This window comes from Sorex araneus, chromosome 3, assembly GCF_027595985.1.
Source record: "Sorex araneus isolate mSorAra2 chromosome 3, mSorAra2.pri, whole genome shotgun sequence".
Classification (NCBI taxonomy): Eukaryota; Metazoa; Chordata; class Mammalia; order Eulipotyphla; family Soricidae; genus Sorex; species Sorex araneus.
The window spans coordinates 2,398,782-2,411,790 of record NC_073304.1 but is presented as its reverse complement, the minus strand read 5'-3'; the positions used below and the strand labels follow the sequence as shown (position 1 = coordinate 2,411,790).

Here is a 13,009-nt window from a genome sequence, read left to right as displayed (position 1 = left end):
TCCAAGATTAATTTCTGTATGTTAGTTTATGTTGTTACTTCCCAGTCTGTGTGGTTTAGGCTGTTAACCCAGGGAAAGAGACACATCTAGAAGGGTTTGGTAGGTTTTGATTAGTTGGGTCAGATTGGTGATCTCTGTTTGTGATTTTTTGAAAGGAATAAATTAAATCCAGAAAGACCAAGCATGGTCCTATAAAGGATAATGTGATACCCAACAAGGAGAGAGAGAGAAAGAGAGAGAGCAAGGGAGAGAAAGAGAGAGTGAGAGACAGAGAGCAAGAGAGAGCGAGAGAGAGAGAGAGAGAAGAAAAGTGCCTGCCATAGGTGCAGGCTGGGGTGGGGGTGCCGGGAGGGACCTGGGGACACTGGTGCTTGGGAAATGTCCACTGGTGGGGAGCCGGTGTTGGAGCACTGTAGGACAGAAACCTAATCATGAGCAGCTTTATAAGGGCCCATCTCACAGTAATTCAATTAAAAAAGTAAAAAAGAAAAAAATTCTAAATCTTACCGCTGTTTAGCAAGACAAAGAATTACAAAACTGAATCCAAAATGTATTTGGAACAACACCATTGTGTTTCAATTCAACTTCAAAGCCCAGACAGTAAACAAATAAACAATAAGCAATAAACAATAAACTTAGTATGTCAGCAAAAATGAATGAATGAACAAATAAATAAATAAAGAATCTCTGGAAAAAAGAGAAGGTCTTAAGGAACCCATTCAACTGCACTGTAGGGTCATTTTAAGTAATCACCTCAAACAAAAGAGAGTCTTGGTAGAGCAGGTGTTAGGATGTTCCATAAAGAACTCTGATTAATCTCATCTAACTTTACTAGGAAAGGCCCAGGACATGGAGATAGTACAGGTACATGCCCCAGACCCAGGTTCATTCCCCAGGAACCCATATCCCCCCACCCTCCCCGCCGACCCAAAGTCCCTTTAGGAACAAGCCCTGAGAACCACTTGGTGTGGCCCCAAAGCAAAACACTGAATAGTTCTCAAGGGACATAAACGAAATACTACTTGTGTCTGAGAGTGGCTTCTGCAGTGATGGACGGAATGATAGTTTGTCCGGGATAGCAAGGCAGACACCGGGACACGTGTGATTATTGAGCATGAGGACTTGAATGAAATAGATTAAAAAAATCAGTTTATCATTGGTTTACAATATTCTGTATTGGTGGGGGAGCTGAGCATTCTATCTCCACGTGTTTTATTTTAGTTTGGGGGCTCCCGATGCAGTGCTCAGGGCTTACTTCTAGCTCTGTGCTCAGGATCACTCCTAGGCAGGCTCAGGGGACCATGCAAGGTGCCCGGGCGGCATCTGGGTTGGCTGCTGGCAAGGCCACACCTTGTCCACGGTGCCATCTCCAGCCCCGAGGCCTCTTTATGTTTATAGTGTCACACCTACCCCGAAGTCCTGTGCTGTCTGACGACCGGAAAGATCCCTCTACTCCTTCCTTCCTTCTCCTCTCTTTCTCTGGTAACCTTCATAGTTTTGATCTCAAAGAGGAGTCTTGATATTTTGACTAGTTCATTCATTTTACTAGTCCCTACTCCACGTTGTAGAAGCCATCAGTAACCATCTTTACTTCCTTATTTTGTTCAGCACACTCACCGCAAGGTCCAGCCCTTTTGTCCCCAAAGGTGTGACTCTTTTTAATGGCAAAATAATATTTCATTGAATATATAGATCAGAGCTTCTTTAGGGGAATTGAAATTTTTATTGAACTTAAGTTTCATTCATTTCAACTTAAATAGTCATATGAGCCTCGTGGCTAGTCTCTCACTGCATGGTGTATGGGAGTTCTTGAATATTAAATATAAATAAATAACTATATTAATTCATACAGTAGGGTTAATGATGGGCCATAAACAAGAGTGCGCTATGAGGCAAAACTTACAATTAATTTATTTATGTACCACTGTGGTTTACAGGCAAAAGTGTCTTTTGTTTTTAACAAAAAGAAACGATGATTCATTATTTTAATTGACTGTTGAGTATGGCCATGACTCCAAGCCCCATAGTTCATGCGAACGTTTATCTGGTTTTAAAGATCTGGGTATCCTGTTGGGAAAGGATGCAAAATTTATTGGCCAAGATGTAGCCAGTGTGTTGAATGGTGATTTTTTTCCATTCATTATACCATTAACTTCAAAAATGAATAATAAATAACAGAGTCCATACGTGGCCCAAGGATGATAGATGTGACAGGGACCCAAGTTGGCGATCAATTTAACTGGCCACAGGACCATAAACAGAGGGTCTCTGGCACTTGAGGGTGAGGAGCAAATTGGTAAGTGACACTAATTGACAGTATCCATGAGAGGGTCTCTGGGTTTACATCTGAGCCACCAGCGCCTTATTGAGCCCTGAGATAAAGCAGTATATTTTTTTAATGGAGCACTAAGGTGTGTTAGTCCTTCACACAGGGCAGGGACACGCAGAGATGCACATAGTCCTCTGGTGTGTTGATTGCCAAGATGGTGTGTTTCTAGGATTGAATCTGGCTACTTGACACGATAGCCAAATCTCCGATTAAGTGACTAAATGGAAGCGCAACAGCTCAGGCGAATGGCAGGTGGGAACACCGAGGCCGGCAGAGATTCTGCCAGGGAACCAGCCGGTGCCACTGGACCCTGGACCCCAAATCTTGAGTTGAAGACAAACAGAGTGAAAAGAGGGCCGTGCGTGGACCTCATGTGAGTGTATGTGACCGAGCAAGAATGACTGTTTCCGAAGCAGCGGGGTTTGTTTAAGTAAAGGCACTGACCTTCATTTCTAAAACGGGAAAGACACATAAATAAGCAAGTGGGAGAGAGTGCATGTTGGGACCGTGGCGATCCCAATAACGGCGATTCCACTTTTGCTCACAGAGGTCTGGTAGGTCAGCTCGACTGTGTCAGGAGCTGTTTGACAGATGACTCACTTTAAGATTGGTTGACTTAGATTTGTTGGATTCAAGCTTTGAATTGTAAGGGGCTGAATGGATAATATTGAAGTCAACTCACTACAAGGAGACAGATCTTGGACCAGCAGTGAGCTTAAGCTCTATAGAGAGCATCAGGAGAAACTCATCTTAATTGGGGGTGTCCTCATAAAGTCTAGGCCCCGACTAATTTGCCGCAGGATCACAGATCAATTCATACTAGATTGTATCAGTTGGGCGGGTGATGGATTTACTCTTGGTAGCGGTCCTCTAAAAGACAGACCCACAATTAAATCAATCCGTGACTAATTAGCTTAAATAACAAATAGCAACTAGATAAACAGAGGGAGTGCTGTTGAAAATGGCCATAAAAGAAGATTTTAGATTAACCCAATTTTGAGTTAAGTGAGGTCTTATTCACTTATTTCATTATGTAAGATTAAATAGGTCCTTCATCTCGTTTTTCTGTTGTCTATTCTTTTTTCGTTTTATTTTTCATACTGTTGCTTTACAAGTTCTATCATGGAAGAAGATTTGTAGTTCTTTTTATTTGTTAGTTTTGGGGCCACACCTGGTGATGGTGAAGGCGTAGGGGACCCCATATGGTGCCAGAATCCAACCTGGGTCAGCTTCTTGCGAGCAAGTGCCCTCCCTGCTGGGCCGTCTCTCTAGCTGGCCCCAGAGGTTTCTATTTCTAACCTGTTGAGAAAGAACCAACCACACAAGCACTGGTGACACATTTATTTTAGTGAAGTGAAACATTATTTTGGATTTTCTTTGTTGCATACATAAAATCTGAGCACATTAAACAAAGGCCAGTGAAGGTTTTGTTTGGTCATGATGAGGTGTTTGTTTGTTTTTTTTTTTTTGAGAATACTTTTTGAGAATTTTTACTGCTCAGTGGTAGAATACTTGCCTTGCATATATGAAATCTTGGATTCAATCCCCCAGGGCTGGAACAGCCGTCACAACAAACCCCCGAATCATGATTTATCTACATGTGCAACAGTGGGGGTATTAAGTGATAAGAGTTATGGGGAGTATTAGCCAAAAGAAAGTAGTAATATTCTTAGGTCTTAGTCATGATTTGATGAGATTTATTCATATTCATAGTGAATAAATGAATTGGAATAAAGATAAAGAAAAGAAAAGGAAGGACAGAGCGATGCAAGGAAGAAAGGAAGGAAGGAAGGGCGGAAGGATAAAAAGAAGGAAGAGATAAAGATACATAAGAAATAGCGGAGGAAGGAAGGATGGGAGGGAAGGAGATTAATTCTGAGTCTGGGATTTCTGAGTCAAGAATTCTGACCAAAGCCTAACTCTAGGTGTGATATCAGGCAGTTTCATTATTGCTCCGCTGTGAGCTTACGAGTGAGATGGGTCCAGGCGTCCTGCTGGTGGCTTTAGTAGGCCTTAGGTCTGGATTCTTTCATTAGTGAGTCAGTGTGTGAGTGAGGAAACAGACCAGTGAATGGACAGAGGGCTAGATAAGGACCAGAACCAGGGCATATAATGAGATCTGAATTATCAGTAAAATGTTTTGGAGGGATTGAACCCTGGATCGTGCGGCGTCTGCTCCTTTCACGAGTTTGGTCAAGAATATCTGGATACATGCGTTAGGTTTAGCGTTGTTGAGCTGGTGGCTATTCATTTTATTGCGAGTACTTTTGAGAAGGGAAAGGGGCGGCTAAACTGTAAGTGGCAGGAGAGAAAACCAGAGCTGGATCAGTGATTCGAGTATGTTCTGCAGGAGGGAGGAGTCACGACTAGATTAGTTTCAATGTCATTTCTGGTGGGAAACATACCCGGTTTTTATGTGATTGTTGTTTTATGGGCAGCTGTAGTGTTAGGGCCCGTGGTGGGGGTGGGGAGGTAGGGTGATAAGAACGGACTGTGTTAGGATCAGTGAATAAAGGAAAATATTACTTTAAAAGAGGGAAGACATGGCTCCCTGAGGCTCTGCCACTAATGAGGATATGTCAATAATAAGTTAATTATTAATCTTGCTCTAGCCTTTCAGATGCACAAAAACATTTACCTATAATAGTTACCTATAATAAAATAATAGGCAGTTACCTATAATAGTATTTTACTGTTGAAGTATCATAGCATTATAGCATCCCATAAGGTCTTAGCTGTGTATAACTAAACTTTTATAAGGTAGAGTTAGACTGGGATTGTTGCTGAGATCATGTCAAGTTCAGGATATAAACTGGCCAAATCTACTAACACCCCAATAATACAGATTTTTACCCCAGTGGCCAGGATCTAACAGAATCTGGAGCACACATTGTTTTGAATCATCTACCAGGAGAGGTATTCAGCAGTTGTTATTATGTGACAAACATTAACAGTTGAACACATCAACAAAAAGAGGGCTGGTCTTGTCTAATGATGGGAATGGGACAGAAACTCAGTGATGATTGCTACTCTCTTAACATTCAGTCTAACCTGGTTTCTCCATCTTTCTAAAACCCCCTTGTTTTTCTTTCCAGTTTCAATCACTCAATTGGCCAGTGATGAAAGTCTAGACAGAAACCTTTGTGGAAAAGGAGCAAAGGGATCCAGTAAGTCAAAATTTATGTTCTTGGTCAGGAGGGAGTTAGGGGGTGGAGCCCATGGAATGGTTTCAGAGGGAGGGATGTCTGCTTCAAAAGTCGATGAAATCAGCATCAGACATGGACCACCCCGGAGTATGTAATGAGCCACAGATTAATATTTCAGTGTGAACGAGGACCATTGTAAGAAAGCTAGAGGCTTTTGCATTCTCTTCACAGTTGTTTAATATTCCATTTTATATTTGCATGACATTTAAAGAGAATTTTCTCTAATATTTACTCGGGCCTTTAAATCAAGGGGGATGGGGGGCATCTAGGAAGTTGGAAGGTGCTGTCAGTATTTGTAGCTGAGATAGTGGATTAATTTGTACTATGCTTAAAATATAGAGAAATGAAAGTTGAGCAAGCAGAGAGCCATAGGTCTGGGGCAGGGCTATTGATTATTCTCTACGTACAAGCCTGAGGCCCGGCTCAGAGGAGATCTCAGTTACTACCTCTCCACTGTGCCAAACAAGCCAGTTCGAGGCTCTTGGCAATATTCAGAGGTCTAGGGTTTTGTGATTCAGGAAAACTTTTTTATTATTGCTGCTTGAATAAAATTATCAAGAAGCAGCACATAATCAATCAATCAATCAATCAATCATTTATGAATAAGAAAATGAAGACCCGGAGAGTTGGATCTGTACTTAGGGCGAGTAATCCTGGGGCTTAGGAATTGGCAGGAATGGTGAGGGCCAGAATCATGGTGCAGGGGGCGGGGCATTTGCCTTGCCTGCCCACCCCAGTGTGACCCTGCCACTGCCTTTGACCTCTCAAACACCTTAGGGCTCACTCCTGAGCACAGAGCCAGGAAGAACCCCCAAGTACCACTGGGTGTGTCCAAACACCCTCTCCCCAATACACATACATATATATACACACATATTTTATTATTATTTTATTTATTTATTTATTTATTTATTTTTGGGTCACACCCGGCGATGCACAGGGGTTACTCCTGGCTCTGCACTCAGGAATTACCCCTGGCCGTGCTCAGGGGACCATATGGGATGCTGGGATTTGAACCCGGGTCGGCCGCGTGCAAGGCAAACGCCCTACCCGCTGTGCTATCTCTCCAGCCCCTATACACACATATTTTAAATTAAAATATAATCTTTGAGATTCTTTGGAAAGATACCCTGGTTACTTACTCGGTGGGAAGGGCACAAGCTTAGGTGATGACGGGCCTGGGCAGTGAGCGGCTGTCGTTGCTGGGTGTGAATTAGGGGGAGTGACGAGTTCATAAATGTCAGGACGGGTTTCGGAGTAAGTGTATGTAGACAAAAAGGTCCCTTATGTGGGTTGCATAGAGTGTGTCATGAAATAAGTATTTCCGGTAGGTTTGCTGAGTACCAAGAGGTGTGGAATACCTGTGTGACTACCTCTTTGAGACACTCTTGATAACCAGGCTGTCAGGTACTTGTTTGTTTGATTTTTTTTTAAAGAAGAAAAAACAAATATTTACATAAAAAATTAACTGCATCATTCCCTAATTGGAAAGAAGCACAGGTGAGCCAGTGTTGAGAGTGTTCTGTGAGTCGGGCAGGATTCATCTCCTTGGACTCATTGAATTTCAGCTTAAAAGAAAGCAAATTAAGAAGGGACACAGGGCTGGAGTAATAGCACAGCGGGTAGGGCGTTTGCCTTGCACGCAGCAGACCCAGGTTTGAATCCCAGCATCCCATATGGTCCCCCGAGCACCGCCAGGAGTAATTCCTGAGTGCATGAGCCAGGAGTAACTCCTGTGCATTGCTGGGTGTGACCCAAAAACCAAAAAACCCAAAAAACTAGGAAGGGACAGTTATTTCAGTGGAGACTGATCATATGGGAAGTTGGCAGTATTTTTGCTGTTGAAGTATAGGGAACTAAATCCTTCAATCTTTATATATTGACTTAAGCCATTGATATACAATCACAGCTCAAATGACAACAGCAGATGCCAAGTTAATGCCCACATGAATTTTGAGTTGGGTTCGACCCTCTACTGCCCCCTTGATGCCCATGTGAAGAACATGGGATTTGGTATCTTCTGATTTGGATTAAATAGGTAGGGACACGTACGTGAAATTAGTATTTCACTTCTGGGTTTCAGATGGAGAATTTATTATTTTGCATACACATTTATTATATTTTAGACGCAAATGATAGTTTGTTTATATTTTTATATTTATGTTACAGATAGTTCAGAAAAGGTAATAAATGGATCACACTCCCCACTAGTACTTAGAAATACAATAGAAAGAATTGAAGTTACAAAGTAATGGAAAAGTAGAGTTTTGGGTAAGAAAACGTCATGATCCTAGGTTTAAAATTAGAGCAGTTCTGCCCAAGTGAATCTCATGAAATTGATCATTAGGGTTCTAACTGGGTTTGAAAAGTTTATGGTCTCACACCTCTAATGGCGACAAGCCTTATCCTTGAGTTGGGTATTTAGTCACATTTATTATATTGCTTGAAATTAAAGTAAGCCAATAAGTGGAAATGAGTGCAAGTTTAGCACTAATAATGAAAATGTGATGCATTCCATGTTTATGATTAATCTGGCAGAGCAAAGCTCACATCCATTAAGAAGTAGATAATAATGAGAAAATGGAGAATTGACTATTTTATTTACAGCATGGACACAACACGGCCAACTTAATCTTTCACTAAGGGTGAGAATCATAGTTGTTATCTTCCTGGCTAGAGAATAGAGAACATGACACAGAACTATAAAAAAAGTTCGTATTCTCATGAACTTTTAGGAGATTTTTAAAATGAATTTTCAAGGAATTTAAAAAATCTAATTGGTGTGTGTGTGTGTGTGTGTGTGTGTGTGTGTGTGTGTGTGTGTGTGTTATACCAAGTGGGGGAACAGGCCATGAACTAGTTTAAATTAGCCATTTTTTTTTTTGCCGCATAATATTCCCCCACACTCTGGCACACATGTTTTTGTAGGTGTCCCTTCCCTGGTAGAAATAGATGTTGTGTCCTTGGTGCGGTTGGAGAGTGTAGGGGAGCATCGAGTTGTTTCCTGGTGGGGGGTGACAGTGGTCAGTGGTGCAGAGCTGTCCTGTTAACACTGGGCAGTATGAACAGATGAAGCCAAGAGCCCTCGACAGGCCCTTTGTGCATGACGCTGGGTGACCCAGCAGCCCAGGGGAGACTGGGAAGAGGCATCAGACGAGTGAGTGGCTTTTGTGGAACATAAAGTGACATCATATGAGACTGACACCCAAGAACAGTAGAGACAAGGGCCGGGAATATTGCTCCCTAGTCGGCAGCCTGCCTCAAGAGCGGGGGGAGAAGGCGGCTGGGATAGAGAAGGGGTCACTGCCTCAGTGATGGTTGGAGGGCTCGCTCCGGAGGGGAGATGTGGCTGAAAGTAGATAAAGGACCAAACATGATGGCCTCTCAGTATCTGCATTGCAAAACATGATGCCCCCAAGTAGAGAGAGAGTGTGGGGCAAACTCTCTGCCATAGAGGCAGGGGGAGGGTTGGGATGGGGGGGATACTGGGGACATAGGTGGTGGGAAATGTGCACTGGTGGGGGGATGGGTGTTCAATCTTTGACTGAAACTCAAACATGAAAGCTTTGTCACTGTATCTCATGGTGATTTGATAAAAAAAAAAGAGCAAGTACAAATAGACAATCTTAGTGTCATTCACCACTTTTATGGATTCCGTGCTCATGGGCATGGATGGCACTGTCATTTACGCATGTAGAGATCATCCAGGAAGGAAGATTCAACTGAGAAGAGAGAAAGTGCCAGGTCTAGGTCAGTGCCGAGTCCCCTGAGGTGTCCCGAGTCAGTGATTTACATGAATCTGCAGCTCTGTGGTCACGACAGTGAGTCCCGTTGGTCCAGCCCTTGTGGTCTCAGAAGAGAGGATCAGGCATCTTGTTCTTGGGTGTGTAGTACTTGGGCATGGCGTTTTAAACGATCACCATTGAGACAAAACAAGTTTTAGTCTTCTTAGCAGGGAGCAGAGCGAGGTGTCCCTGGAATGGATGTCACTATCATGGGGGGTGGGGTTGCTGGTTTTTGGTTTCATTATAAGAAAGGCAAACTATTTGCATAAACAGATAAGCAATGCAAATTTCAGAAAGAGCAATCATGAACCAATGATGATAACATAATTTATGACAATTGTTGTAATTAATGGAGATGATTTACTGGGATCATATGATCAGATGTTAATAATATTCAGAGTTTTTATACAGTGAATTATGATGATAATAATGACATTATAATTAAGGATTGTTATGAGTGAATACATGAGATGCTTTTTATTTTATTTAAAAGATGTGAATCATGCACCAATGAAGATAATACAAATAATATCTCTTTACATATTTGGTTTTTGGGTCACACCCAAAAGTAGTCATACACATTTATTCATTTCTAATGAAATTTTATAATTGATTTGCAATATTTCAATGTACACCTCGATGCTTATATAGGTTTCACCCACCCACGAGCTCTAGTGCCATTTCCATGGTTGGGTTCACCCTCCACCTTCCCCTCCCACCCCCTACCTCGTTCCCTACGGAAACTGTCAAACTGTTTATAATTCAGGAGATACTTTTTGGTGGGACTACATGTGGCAGTGCTCAGGGCTTACTCATGGCTCCGTGGTCTGGGATTGCTCCTGGCGGGGTTCGGGGACCACATGGAGAGCTGAGGGTCAAACCCAGGTCACACGTGTGCACGGTGTGTGCCTTTCCCACGATACTGTCTCTCCAGTCCCATTTTTTATTTTTTAGGGACTCTCCAAAATATTGTTCACAGAGGCTACATTAGGATGTCTCCTTTTAAAAATAACATTGCTTCACGTGACTGTACGTATTTCTGTTTCGGATTGTGTTGGGCAGTACCTGGCCTAGCTCGGGGCTCACTCCTGCCTGGACTCAGGGCTCACTCAGGATGAGTCTTTGGGAACTTGGGGGCTTCCGTAGATCGAACCTGGTTCGGCTGCACACAAGGCAAGCCACTCACACTGTACTCGCACTCCAGCCTGCATTCACTTAAAAAATTCAAGATAACGTGAGTTTCCACGACTGTATCATCAAATCTCTAGTCCTGTCCAAGTAAATGTTACAAGGTGACAAACACCACTGAGTGGACAGGATCCCTCCACCGCCGTGCGTGGACAGTCCACCTACCCTTGAGGACCACCGTTCTGTGCTCATACAAATGAGACCGTCTTATATCTGTCTTTTTTCTCTGACTTATCTCACTTAGCAGGCTCCCTTCCCTCCAATTTCATCTAGGTTGTCACAAATGGCAATGTTCCCTTTTTAAAGGCTGAGTAGTATTCCATTTTGCATTTATACCTTATTTTCTTGAACCATTTTATCTATTGCTGGATATGTGAGTTGTTTCATATTTTTGACTATAGCTCATTGTGGTTTTGATTGTATTTTTAACATTATATGCTGAACATTTTTACATGTGCCTATGGGCCATCTGTGTCTTTCTTAGAGAAGATAGTTCTTTTAAAAAAAATTTTATTGAATCACTGTGCGATAGTTACAATCTTTCATGTTTGGGTTACAATCACACAATGATCAAACACCCATCCGTCCACGAGTGCACATTCCCCACCACCAATATCCCCGGTATACACCCCCCTTTCCCACCCTCCCCCTGCCTCCATGGCAGACAATATTCCCCATACTCTCTCTCTACTTCTGGGCATTTCGCTTGCAACACAGACACTGTGTTGGTCCACTATCTACTTTCGGCACACATCTCCCATCCCGACTGGTTCCTCCAGCCATCATTTTCTTAGTGATCCCTTGATACTGGTTTCTCCCGTCCACTGCCTTTATCTCTCATCACCATTATAGTTTTTAGGTAGGTTCATTGTTCCTTGCCAGTTCATTTTCTTTAGTTATTACTCTTCCACCTATGATTGGTGCTATCTGGTCATCATATTTCACTTCATTTTTAAATTTTATTTTGTATAATCACCTCAAAGACCATCTTTTTTTCCTCAAAAGACACAAACTCATCTTTATAATGGCAGAGTAGTATTCCATTGAATATATATACACAAATATATATACTTTTATGTATATATACTACTATTCTTTTATCCATTCTTGTATCACAATAGATGGTAAATTGATACCCTGCTTTGGTTATTATTCATAATGCCACTATGGCATCGCTGGATGATATTTATCATATGGCAAATAACATTTTTTTTTTAAAAAAAGGAACCATCCAAGCCTTTTTCCATCTAGGCGGCCCCAGATAAAATTCCCACCAATCATGCACCAGTTTTCCTGCCCACATCACTGTCAACATTGGTTGTTTCCAGTAGGTTGTCAGCTATGTTAGTTATAACATCCCCATGATATGAGGCTCTCATGACTGTGAGGCGAGACCGCATTGTGGATTTGATTTGATAATAGGTGATACTCAGCAGTTTTCATGCTAGAGGAGAAGATATTAAATATTCTTGTCTTAGATTCTGGGTGTCCATTCAGATCGATAAGCTGTTGTAGGGGAGGAGTATATTTATAGAGAGACCAGTTGGGCAAAAGTGTGTGAGACAGGGGCCAAGGGCCGATGGGGGCCACGAGCTGGGAACCAAGTAGCATCGTTGCTCCTAGACACAGTTGTTGACAGGTAAAGACAGGTACTTCGGGGGCTGTAATCCTTCGGTGGGGGTCACAGTGTTGTGACCTGTATTTTGAAGAGGTGTGAATTATACCCTGAAACATAGAGTCATATAAACCAATGTTACCTTTAAAAAAGAGAGAGAGCTAAAGGAAAGAAAGAGAACTGTAGATCCCTCAGATTTTAGCTTAAAATACGCTCAAAATTTGCATGAAGAAAGTCTTTAGGAAAATGGATAGGTAGTTAATTTGTTTCATGCCTAATTATTTACATGAATAAATAAATGACCATTAGACATCAAAATCAGAAAAATTTGTGCATCACTGATGAGACTATGCCATAATACAAAGATTTACATTTATCCAATTTTACGCAACTGAGGTCCATTAAAAGCATTCACTGAGCTGTTAAATTTATGAATAGGGATTTTGTAGACAGATATTTATGGTACCTAATGGTTCTTATCTCATTGGTGTTCATCGTATTATTTAAAATAAGAATGAAATAAGTTAATAAGTAAGGAAGACCATTCTTGGGCAATGATGAGCTTATGAAATGACCCAAGCTTATTATTAATGCTGTAAGTCTAACTCCCATTAAAATATGACTAACCAGAAGCTTTTTCTTTCTTTAGAGTCTGCATTTCACACGGCGAAGCGGACACACCACGCCGGCTTTATCATTCTCTAGGTGTTAAGGATCATGGCTCTCACAAACTCTGGGTAAGGAGAGAAGAGATTGATGAAGGTAATAGTTCCAGTTTATGTGCTGGGGTTGGAAGGTTGGCTTATAGGGGTTGCTTGTAATTTTCAAGGTAATAGATGGATATATTAATAAATGAAAACAAATAACACCCACATAGGCCACCTAC

The 13,009-nt window shown here is 41.8% G+C and overlaps 1 long non-coding RNA gene across 9 annotated transcripts in view; it reads left to right on the top strand.

Annotated features, from left to right (window-relative positions):
* The window catches only part of LOC129403306 (uncharacterized), a 58,029-nt gene that overhangs the window by 16,577 nt on the left and 28,443 nt on the right, over positions 1-13,009 (top strand). For all 9 annotated transcript variants that reach the window (XR_008629113.1, XR_008629112.1, XR_008629109.1 and 6 more), the window contains 2 exons: positions 5,425-5,496; positions 12,773-12,860. This is a non-coding gene — a long non-coding RNA (uncharacterized LOC129403306). The remainder of the gene's footprint in view (positions 1-5,424; positions 5,497-12,772; positions 12,861-13,009) is intronic.